Source organism: Erpetoichthys calabaricus, chromosome 16 (genome assembly GCF_900747795.2).
Source record: "Erpetoichthys calabaricus chromosome 16, fErpCal1.3, whole genome shotgun sequence".
Lineage (NCBI taxonomy): Eukaryota > Metazoa > Chordata > Cladistia > Polypteriformes > Polypteridae > Erpetoichthys > Erpetoichthys calabaricus.
In genome coordinates this window covers 91018968-91030412 of record NC_041409.2, presented here as the reverse complement: position 1 = coordinate 91030412, position 11445 = coordinate 91018968, and positions in this window count along the sequence as shown.

Genomic DNA, 11445 nt, shown 5'->3' with positions numbered 1-11445 from the left:
TGTATGTTAGATCATTTTCTTCATGTTTTGCTCTCTTCCCGATGCCTGTGTGAAGTTCTGTGTGTTTTGTGGTTTGGGTGGTCCTCCAATAGTCGGGGTCACCTGCCCATCACTGCCAGGGTCTGCCCTGTAAAAGTGGGGACAACAATGCGCTTGGCAGTCAGTTAATGTTTCCCACTGTGATTCTGTTGTGGTTTGTTGGTGTTTTTGAACCTGTGCTTATTGGGACTTTGTTCACCTGGGATTGACTTTCCTGGCAACTCCTTTACACCTTTTGGGCTCCACAGAGCTGTCTTTTGTTCAAGAGCTTCCTGAATAACAACATCTTTTTATTTTATAACAATCCTGTGTTTGCCCTTAAGATTGGCGCAGATTAGACGGTAATATCGCCCTCTAGTGGGTACTTCTCAAAGTTTTTGTGACTTTGTACTTGGGAACTCTCAAGCTCATACACTACTTTAGTTTAATTTTGCTTAATTGGTTTAGCTTTGTCTCATGTATTCATTCATTTTTATTTTTTGGAGTCTGTTAATCATCCACCTTAACAAAAGGACAAGTGTCTCTTTGTCTGTCTGTGTGTCTGTCTGGTCATTCCAATGGCTGGCACATCACACACATCTGTAGTAATAAAATGCTTTGCAGTTGTCTATTCAACAGATGGTGCATCAAAAACATTAACACTGCTTTTACAAATCCCACATCAAATGGCAGAGACACATACAGTCATATGAAAACGTTTAGAACCCCTCTCAGCCTACATAATAATGGACTCTCCTTTCAACAATAAAGATAACAGTGGTATGTCTTTCATTTGCTAGGACCATCTGAGTACTGCGGTGTTTTCTGAACAAAGATTTTTAGTGACGCAGTATTTAGTTGTATGAAATTAAATCAAATGTGAAAAACTGGCTGTGCACAAATGTGGGTCCCCTTGTCATTGTGCTGATTTGAATGCCTGTCACTGCTCAATGTGATTACTTGGAACACCAAATTGGTTGATGAGCTCATTAAGCCTTCATAGACAAGTGTGTCCAATCATGAGATATAAAGGTATTTAAGGTGGTCAATTACAAGTTGTGCTTCCTTCCCTTTGACTCTCCTCTGAGAGTGACAGCATGTGATCCTCAAAGCAACTCTCAAAAGACCTGGAAACAAAGATTGTTGAGTCTCCTGGTTTAGGGGAAGGCTACAAAAAGCCATCTCAGAGGTTTAAACTGTCAGTTTCAACTGTAAGGAATGGAATCAGGAAATGGAAGGCCACAGGCACAGTTGCTGTTAAACCCAGCAGGTCTGGTAGGCCAAGAAAAATACAGGAGCGGCATATGTGCAGGATTGTGAGAATGGTGACAGACAACCCACAGATCACCTCCAAAGACTTACAAGGACATCTTGCTGCAGATGGTGTACCTGTACATCGTTCTACAATTCAGCGCAATTTGTACAAAGAACATCTGTATGGCAGGATGATGAGAAAGAAGCCCTTTCTGCACTCACGCCACAAACAGAGTGGCTTGTTGTATGCCAATGCTCATTTAGACAAGCCAGATTCATTTGGGAACAAAGTGCTTTGGACTGATGAGACAAAAATTGAGTTATTTGGTCAGAACAGAAAGCGCTTTGCATGGTGGAAGAAGAACACCGCATTCCAAGAAAAACACCTGCTACCTACTGTCACATTTGGTGGAGGTCCCATCATGCTGGGGCTGTGTGGCCAGTTCAGGGACTGGGGCCCTTGTTAAAATTGAGGGTCAGATGAATTCAACCCAATATCAACAAATTCTTCAGGATAATGTTCAAGCATCAGTCACAAAGTTGAAGTTATGCAGGGGTTGGATATTCCAACAAGACAATAACCCAAAACACAATTGGAAATCTACAAAGGCATTCATGCAGAGGGAGAAGTACAATGTTCTGAAATGGCTGTCACAGTCCCCTGACTTGAATGTCATTGAAAATCTATGGGATGATTTGAAGCAGGCTGTCCATCAAATTGAACTGAACTGGAGAGATTTTGTATGAAGAATGGACAGAAATACCTCCATCCAGAATCAGACCCTCTTCGGAGGCTATAGGAGGACAGCGTCATATCTCTGTTGGGTGCCCACATTTATGCACCTGTCTAATTTTGTTATGATGCATATTGCATATTTTCTGTTAATCCAATAACCTTAATGTCACTGCTGAAATACTACTGTTACCATAAGGCATGTCAGATATTAAAAGGACGTTGCTACTTTGAAAGCTCAGACAATGAGAAACAAAAATCCAAAGAATTAAGAGGGGGTCCCAAACTTTTTCATATGACTGTATATTGCAGAGATCCGATATCATATATATCATAATATATTATATACATTGCATATATATATCAGAGACATATATATTGCATTTGTCATTCCAACAAGTGGTGCATAACAAAATTTAGCACTGCTTTTACAAATCCCATACCAAATTGCATACAACAGAGGCATATACACTGTATTTGTCATTCCAACAGATAATGCATCACTAACATTAATACTGCATTTAAGAATCCCATACCAAATGACATATAACAGAGACATATGCATTGCATGGTGCACTGCAAACATGAACACTGAGGTCTATGTCGATTAATTAAGATTTAAACACATCTTGGGTAGCCCAGCCAGTCTATATATAAAAGGCTAAAAATCTAACCATCTTTCTCATGATTATTTGCAAACTACTGGGGCTACAACCTTGATCTTGGTCTACATCGAAAACTGGCATTGCAAAAAAATGTGGGGAATGGCAGGCTCAGAAGCTGAGATCTGCCTGTGGGCTTATTACAGCTAAGTAAGTGATCAGCAAACAAAGTGACTCGGTATAAAGAAGAAGAAGACCAGCAACATCTGCTGAGTGTCAAGCAGGTCGCAGAGGCTGAACAACACCATAACAGGAAGAAGAAGCGCAGCACCATCTACTGAACGTCAAGTGAGGAACACAGAATGCTATTTAATTACTGAGATGTGGGCCATCAATTCCTACTTTTAGATCCCACTTTTGTTTGGCCCTGGTGAGTATTCATGGATATTATGGCTTCACTGATTTGGACATTGTGTTACTTAACACCACCACTGCCAACAACAAATGAGACCCTCAACTCCACATTCTGCAGGCTTACTGGCCACAGCACTTGACTAATAATTGAGAGGCTGATCAAGATCAGGGGACTCCAGTCCTACTGCTGTGGGTACAGGTTTTTATTCTAATTGTTTTCACAATTAGTGAGCAGTTTCTGCTTTTATTTGACTTCGTTTCTCTTCATTTTAATTGTCTTATCTTTTTAAAGCCTCATTCCTTTGAATTGCTTCATTTTTCCTTAAATGGCACCCAGACACAAATTATATGTGAAGTTAGTGAGCCAACAGGTGACCAGCTGAGTCAGGTCCTCAAACTCCAACCAGTTTCTTAATCAGAGCCTGATTCTTGTTATTAATTAAACCTGTTATTTAATTTATTAATGAAGTTATTTAATTTCTTGACATGTTGTTACTCTCTTTCTGCCACAGCAGACGTTTCCAAAACTGTAAATTTTCTTTTTTCTAAGAACACCATCAAAATGTTCTGCGGACCTTTCTTTTTTTCAGATAGCGTGAGGAGAGCACAGGTTAGCAGATCATCTGTTGGCTCATTATTGAGGGATGCGAGTTTTAATAACAAGTCCATTTAAATTAATTAGCAGAACAAAGGGGTCAATAATGAAGAAAACAGAATGAAAACGTGAAGCCACTGCAGCCATCCAGGACCAGAGCTGGAGACCCTGATCAAGATAAATGGCTCAAGTTCCCAGAAGGGGCTGCAGTAACATGACCGAGACCAGGCATTGTCTTGTTCTCCAAATCCTCCATAACAGTTACAGTTGTGGAGCTTACTACTCCAGAGTAGGATTGGATTCAAGAAGCCAATGAAAGGAAGAGAGCAAGAAATGTAAAGCCAGTGGAGCAGCGCAGGGAGAGTGGGACGCAAGTGGGGTCCGAGCCGATTGAAACGGGTCTGCAGAGGGTTCACTGGCCAGTCCTTCTGCAAAACACGTACCGTCCTTGGCATCAATGGGATGACAAGATTAAGGCAGTAAAGATAAGGCACAGAGGCTACTGGAGTGGATTAGGAGAGGAGAACCATGGAGGAGATCGCAAGTCAGGGCTTCATCAACCCTGGCAGAGTCACTTGGATGGGGGAGTCTGATGTTGAAAGACCCCAAGAACATCACTGTGAAGATGTGGCAAAGAAAAAACAAAAAGAGCGTCCCTGTGTTTTGGACAACTGTTGAATGTTGGAAGCCTTGTGCTCAAGTAAACAGTTTTTTATTTTGTGTATAATTGCGGTTAGTTTAGTACAATTTATTTTTTTTTATTATTAACTTTGCGGCATCTCTGCCCCGGTAAGATTCCATAATGGTACATCCTTCTACCCAGCATTCAGCGGTGCAATCAAACAAACCAATCAGCAGCCTTCTTTTATATTTGCTTCTAATTTAGAGGTCTGAATGCAGTAATGCTGTGAAAAAGTCTTAAGTACTCTTAAATTATATTTATTTATATATATATATATACAGTACATATTGTCTTATGTTTATCTTTGTCTTCTGCTTTACCATGTCCAGAGGATATTTTCACCCTCTCGGGAGTTTTCACGTTATTGTTTTACAACACTGAACCTCTGCAGATTTAATTTGTCTTTTTTGACAGTGATCAACACAAAAAAAGTGATCAGCAAACAAAGTGACTCGCGTAAAGATGAAGAACACCAGCAACATCTGCTGAGCGTCAAGTGTCAAACTGAACACAGATCTCTGCCAAGTGGTCCACATGACTTACAAATGTAAAGCAACAAATAAGCAGCCACCCCCTAGACGCCAGTATTTAGTAGATGCACCTTGGGTAGCCATGACAGTCTGTGTGCTCAGGATTCTCTCCATCAGCTCTGCCATTTCTTCTCATTCTTCTTTGTCAAACTGCCTTTTGTCAGGTCCATTAGATAGATAGATAGATAGATAGATAGATAGCAGCAGCATACTGATAATAACAATATTAAATTAAAGAGTAATAACAATGCAGGTGTAACAGTCAATAACTTTGTATAATGTTAACATTTACTTCCCCAGTGGAACTGAAGAGTCACATAGTGTGATGGATGAACGATCTCCTCAGTCTGTCAGTGGAGCAGGACTGTGACAGCAGTCTGTCGCTGAAGCTGCTCCTTTGTCTGGAGATGATCCTGTTCAGTGGATGCAGCGTAGAAGAGGGTGCTCGCCACAACCGTCTGATAGAACATCTGCAGCATCTTATTGCAGATGTTGAAGGACGCCAGCCTTCTAACTGAAGTATAGTCAGCTCTGTCCTTTCTTACACAGATCATCAGTATTGGCAGTCCAGTCTAATTTATTATCCAGCTGCACTCCCAGGTATTTATAGGTCTGCACCCTCTGCACAACAAAGTAACAAAGTCCTTGATGAGGTCCCTATACTACTCCTCCTGCCCACTCCTGATGCAGCCCACCATAGCAGTGTCGTCAGCGAACTTTTGCACGTGGCAGGACTCTGAGTTGTATTGGAAGTCCGATGTTAGACTGAGATCTGAACTCTGAATCGGCCACTACAGGACTTTCGCGTTGTTCTTTTGAAGCCAGTCCTGTGCGACTTTGGCTTTATTCGTTCTTGGGGTCACTGTCTTGCTGAAACACACATCTTCTCCCAAGCTGCAGGTTTTTTGCAGGCAGCATCAGGTTTTCATCCCTGATATCCCCGTATTTTACTGCCTTCATATTACCTTCACAAGCCTTCCAGGACCTGCTGCAGAGACGCATCCTCACAGCCTTATGTGCCACCACCATCCTTCATGGTGGTGTGTTTTTGATAATGTGCAGTATATGACTTATGCCAAACATGTCACTTAATGTGATGGCCATAAAGCTCAATTTTAGCCTTCTCAGGCCATACAACCTTCTTTGAGCCGACTTCAGAGTCTCCCAGATGTCCCGTGTGTTCCTCCTCTGCTGCTCTCCCATAAGTGGTGAAGCACACGGGCACAGATGTTGTCTGCACAGCCTCTCCAATTTAAACGGCTGTAACTTGTAACTCTTTCAAAGTTCTCGTTGGTTTTTTGGTGTCCTCCTCTTGCACAGTCACTCAGTTTTTGTGGACGGCCTGCTCTAGCAGATTTCCTGCTCTGCCATACTCTTTCCATTTTGTCACGATTGATTTAACTGGATTTTCAAAGACTTTGATGTTTTCTTGTCACCATTCCCTGACTTGTCACTTGTCATGGAGTTGCTTGTTGTGTTCTTTTGTCCTCATTGCGTCGGTTAGTCCACCATACTGACTCACCATGAGTTGGCCCATCCAGATGAGGGGCATTTAGACGACAATCAGCTGAAACCCCAGACAGACAGGTGACCTCCATTGTACTTATTCTGGGACTTCTAAAACCAGGTGACCACACCAGTGATGATTAAGGGGCTGCATACTAACAAGATCAATGATTTTCTGTTTTACTTTTCTAATTAATTTATATCACTTCACACAGATCCATTTGCACTTTGACATTGCAGAGTCCTGTTCATCAACATCAATAAAAGCCAAATTAAACCCACGGAAATTCACAGATACTTAATAATGGAATGTGAAAAATTCTAAGGAGGTAAATACTCTTTATAAGCACTATAACCCAAAAATTAATTTTATTTCTCTAGATAGCCAGATTGTAACGGCACATCTTTAAGAAATGTGATCACAGTCCATGCCTAAGTTAAAGATTTCCTTACTTTTTGGCAAACCTCGCCCTGCCAGCACTTCAGTGACTTTTCCACTCCTCTCAATGGCTCCTACAGCACAACAGCTTGACGTGTACAGATGCTCTGGGGTGAGGGTTGCCCTCCCATGACAGAGGCAATGCCCTGGTGCACAAGTGCTGTTTGAAAGTGAAAAACATTTGCTCTGCCCCAGCGGGCTATTTAATAGACTAATGCAAGCTCAATGCCATTTGCACCTCTGCTCCTGGCACAGCCTCCTGCCCCCAGAGCTCTAAGTGATTCAGTAATCTTCAGTGGCCCTGGGCGCCACACCCTCAGGATCCGAACACCAGCTGGAGCTTTTAATTGTCTCCCCTGAAGGCCACGCCGATTTGTGTCATTTAAGGAGTCCCTCTTCATCCCGTAGCCCTGCTTATAAACAAGCTCTTTTCCAATCCCGACAGAAAGAAGGCATGACTCAGGCCTGCTCCACACATCCAGCGGGGCGAGGCGTGTCAATGGCTGCAGAGCAAAACATCAAGCTGAGTGTCCTGAGATCACAAAGTTTTAGGCTGCCAGCAGTAAGGAAAGTTGATATTGCAAAGCTTTACTTGCAGCAGCCAGGAGATGGCATAAAATAAAAAACACATCTCAGTGCCAGGAGAGTGGTTAGTGTGCAGATGGCTCCATCTAAGAGACGTGTGCATGCCAGCAGTTGAAACACTGGGCAACTGACTTGTCAGCCTGATGGCTTCATGTTAAGAAATATCTGAGTGGACATCAGCAATGCCTAAGCAGAAATGTCTGAATGCCACTGGCCAGAAGACTTACAAAGGAGACAGCCATCTGGAGACCAAGCAGTAGTAATGTCCGAGTGCTCGCCGCCAGATGACTCAATGTCACAAATGTGAGTAGAAGCCTGGACTTGAGGACAGAGGGCCCAATGTCACGGTGTGCTCTTAAAAGAGCCACATGGGAGCAAGATGAAGACCGGGCACGAGAGACGGTGAATGGGAATTCTAGTGGGCAGATGAAATCTTGAAGTGCCCGTGGCTTGGAGACTGGTCGTAAGAAATGCCTAAGTGTCAGTGGGCACAGGTCCCAGCATTAAAGTGGTCTGGAGTTTGAATGTCACTAATGCCAGGACTTGCTGCCTGAAGACTTTCAACAAGAAACACAGATATTGTAAACTAATGGACACTTTTCTGCTGATGTGATAATATGGCTTCAAGTGCTGAACTGATCACCTGATGCACTCCGTCACCTGGTACGGAGAGTCCACCACACAAAGTTCAAAAATACGAATATGCAGAACAATGGAGAAGAGATTCCTTAGGACCCTGGTGTCTGTATGCTTATGAAGGTTTCAAAGTGTTGGGTATGACAGGAAAGGGGACACTATGAGCACAGACTGTATTTCTGGAAAATATTTAAAAGAATTTAAAATCTGACGCAAGGCTAAATTCAAACATAAACAGAGTTGATAACAAATGTGTAAAACGGCGAAGAACAATATCTGCAGGTGTCACGTGTGATCACTGCAAAGACACAATTAGAAAAAGCTCATTAGTGCTGAACAGAACATCAAACATCTGAAATGGGCACCAAGCCCATTGGCTTGATAGTGTGTGTGTGTGGGGGCCCGGTCCTTGAGGTACACATCTAATTAAAAAGACAAATTAGCTAATTAAGTGTTCCCTTTTCATCTCCCATCTGTAGCGAGTGGGTGCCTGGATAAATGCAGGCCTCCTCCTGGGGGGACATTGGGGCCTGCGGATGACTTTGAAGCTCTGCCTGCAGCTTCTTCAGAAAAGTGTGCATCAATTACTGAGTGTTTCTGCTGATGGCCGCTCACATCCTGTCTGTTGCTCTGGAAGCTTCCCTGTCTCAGGAGCAACTGTGCCTCACACATGTGTAGTCAGTGGTCCCCCTAGTGGCCAAGGTGTGAAGCAGTCACAGGTTCATCTCACGTTATATTGCCACATTCTCAGGCTTTTTATTCAAATATATATAAAATCAGAAGATCACAGATTCAGTATTAACCACTGAGTCACTGTATGACCAACAGAAGAACAGTTCAGCTGAAAATTCTTAAACAAACAGAAAAACAATTGTAACGTGCTGTGGAGAATATATTTTTTTATTATAGAAAGACACTATATAAAATTAGAAGATGTCTGGTTTATTTCCCACGACCGCATTGCATAAACTGGTCACTGACCTTACCACTGCTTGAATTCTAGAGATATCCGAAATGTTTCTGTACAATGAGTATATATATATATATTTCTTTTTAACAGTGAAATGTACCATATAAAATAGAAGGCCACAGATTTAATCTCCGCTACTGACTCAAGTGACACTGTTTTGACTCTGAGTGAGGCATTAAGCGTGTCAAGGAACATTCTGAAAAAATGGAATCCCTTGTGCTGTTCCTGAGAAGCACTTTAAGATGGCGTTCACTGTAGAAATCGTACAATCACTGGTCCAGCCCTCGCTAATAAGCCTGGTCACTAGCTGTATGGAGCTTACATAATCTCTAGATGGGTGAAAAATGTAAAGGGTGACATAGTGATGATGTGGGGAGCACAACTGTGTCAGGGCCCTAAGGAGATGGGTTCAGTACTATGTTGAGTCTTGTCATTACTGTTTGGGTCAGTCAGTACATTCTATTTATGACAAAGCAAATTTCCTCTAAATTGCGCCACCTTCCAAGAGGCATAAACTTAACTGGAGACCATGTGTTAACTAAACGGGGGTATTTATGTGAATGTGTCCTCTAAACTAGCATGCCATCCAAGGTTAGTTCTTGTTTTTCTCTTGATGTTGCAGCTTCAGAAAATGGATGGACTTTTTTACCTGCAAAAAAACTCTTAACTTGAGTAACATGCCACTCTTGGATTCTGAACCTCTTTGCTGGACGATGACAACAAAGTTTCCTTGGCACAGGCTCACTCAGTATACTGTTATCTGCTGCTTCTCACGCTACACAACTTAACATGTCCTTAGAGAGTCCCCCAAATAAGCTCAGTAGCCCCCAGCACCTTTAGTTACCCCTAAGGATCCTGTACTTAAATTGTGAGAAGCACTGCTCTTACATAAGACAGGAGTTTTTTTAAGTCCTGTGGGAAACGCCTACAACTGATTATGGAAAGTTGAATGGAAACAAGTGACATTCAGCTAAGTGCTTTGTGACTCTACCTGTGGAAAAAACATTTCAGTCTTACTTTTGAGCCGCTTTGCTTTCTCAGTAAAGTGCGGATTTACATGACCTCAGGCAGTGACATTCCAAATGTCATTTTTTTTCACTCAGATAGATAGATGCTATCTAAATGTCAACCTAATACTTTCCTCGAGTTGCCTTACAGCATATTTCAACAGACGTGTGATTGGTTTCTTAGGGCTTGGACACCAAGATCATGATTGGTGGAACTCAATTATATCTTCAAATCAATACCAAGGTACATGGATTAACACTGCCTGCAGTGGAATGGTATATCTTCTGAAAAATAAAAAACAAAACAAGGTTATTATAGTTTTGCCTTTTTATATTAGTTTTTATTTCTATATTTTTCCTGACCTTACTTGGAAATTCAGTTTAGTTTTAGTTTTCCTTCATCGTGTATTTTTAGTTTTAGTTTAGTTTTTATTTCACAAAGACATTTCTATTTTATTTTTATATCGATTAGTTTCAGTTTTAGTTTTAGCAATTATGGAATGGAGCTCCTATGGAGTTTAGTTTTGTGTCACAATCAGACAGAAATGTGCACTTGACAGATTTGTATACGAGTTTGTTAGTGGAAGCTTACTACACTACATGGTTTACTATTTTGTTTTTGTCTGATAAAAACAAGCATAATCCAAACTAGATACTGAATATGAACAATTTTACACAATTTTAAAATATTTTCTCATGAAAATCACAGGAGCTTAGGAAGAACAGGGCTCTTAGACTTGAATCAGTGTGCAGACCCCACCTTGCTGTATTGAGGGAAACAAAGAAAAACAAGCATGTAGTGTCAAGGTTAGGGGCAGTGAGACTTGAATAGCCCACCATAAGAACAGTAAACCCATAATGAGCAGAGCAAGAGCAAGTAATAGGAGTACGGACAGGTATAAAACAACAGAGACAGTATCTGAGATTAAGAACAATATATACATTATCTAAACCTGTTTATCCAGAGCAGGATCGCAGGAAACCTGGACCCTACCGCAGCAGGTTTGGATGTAAGGCAGGAAAAATCCCTGGTATGCAATATGTATGAAAAGGCCGACGTTAAGAACAAAAAGAATTTGATATTTCAAGTATCTATTTTGAGAGAGAGAGAGAGAGAGAAAAACATTGAAAAAAGGGAGACACATTTTAAAATATAATTCTGCTAATGGATTACTTTCACAATATCAGGTATTTTGAGTTGTGAATATGAACTAAAAAAGATAAATTAATAATTCTAGAATAAATACAAAAACCCATTAGTATGTTTAGTTTTTCATCACTTGGCAGACTCTCTTCGCCTACCTACCTTTTGTTTGTATCGCTTCATTGTTAAATGATGTTTTTAAAGCAAAAGTGATTGGTCAGCAACAATATGCTGATCTTGTATGATGACCTAGTCAGTCTCTCAATCAGTGCCGTTTTATTTTCAAAAGCTGGGAGTGGACTCCCCTCGACTTTCTTGTATGCTCAGATA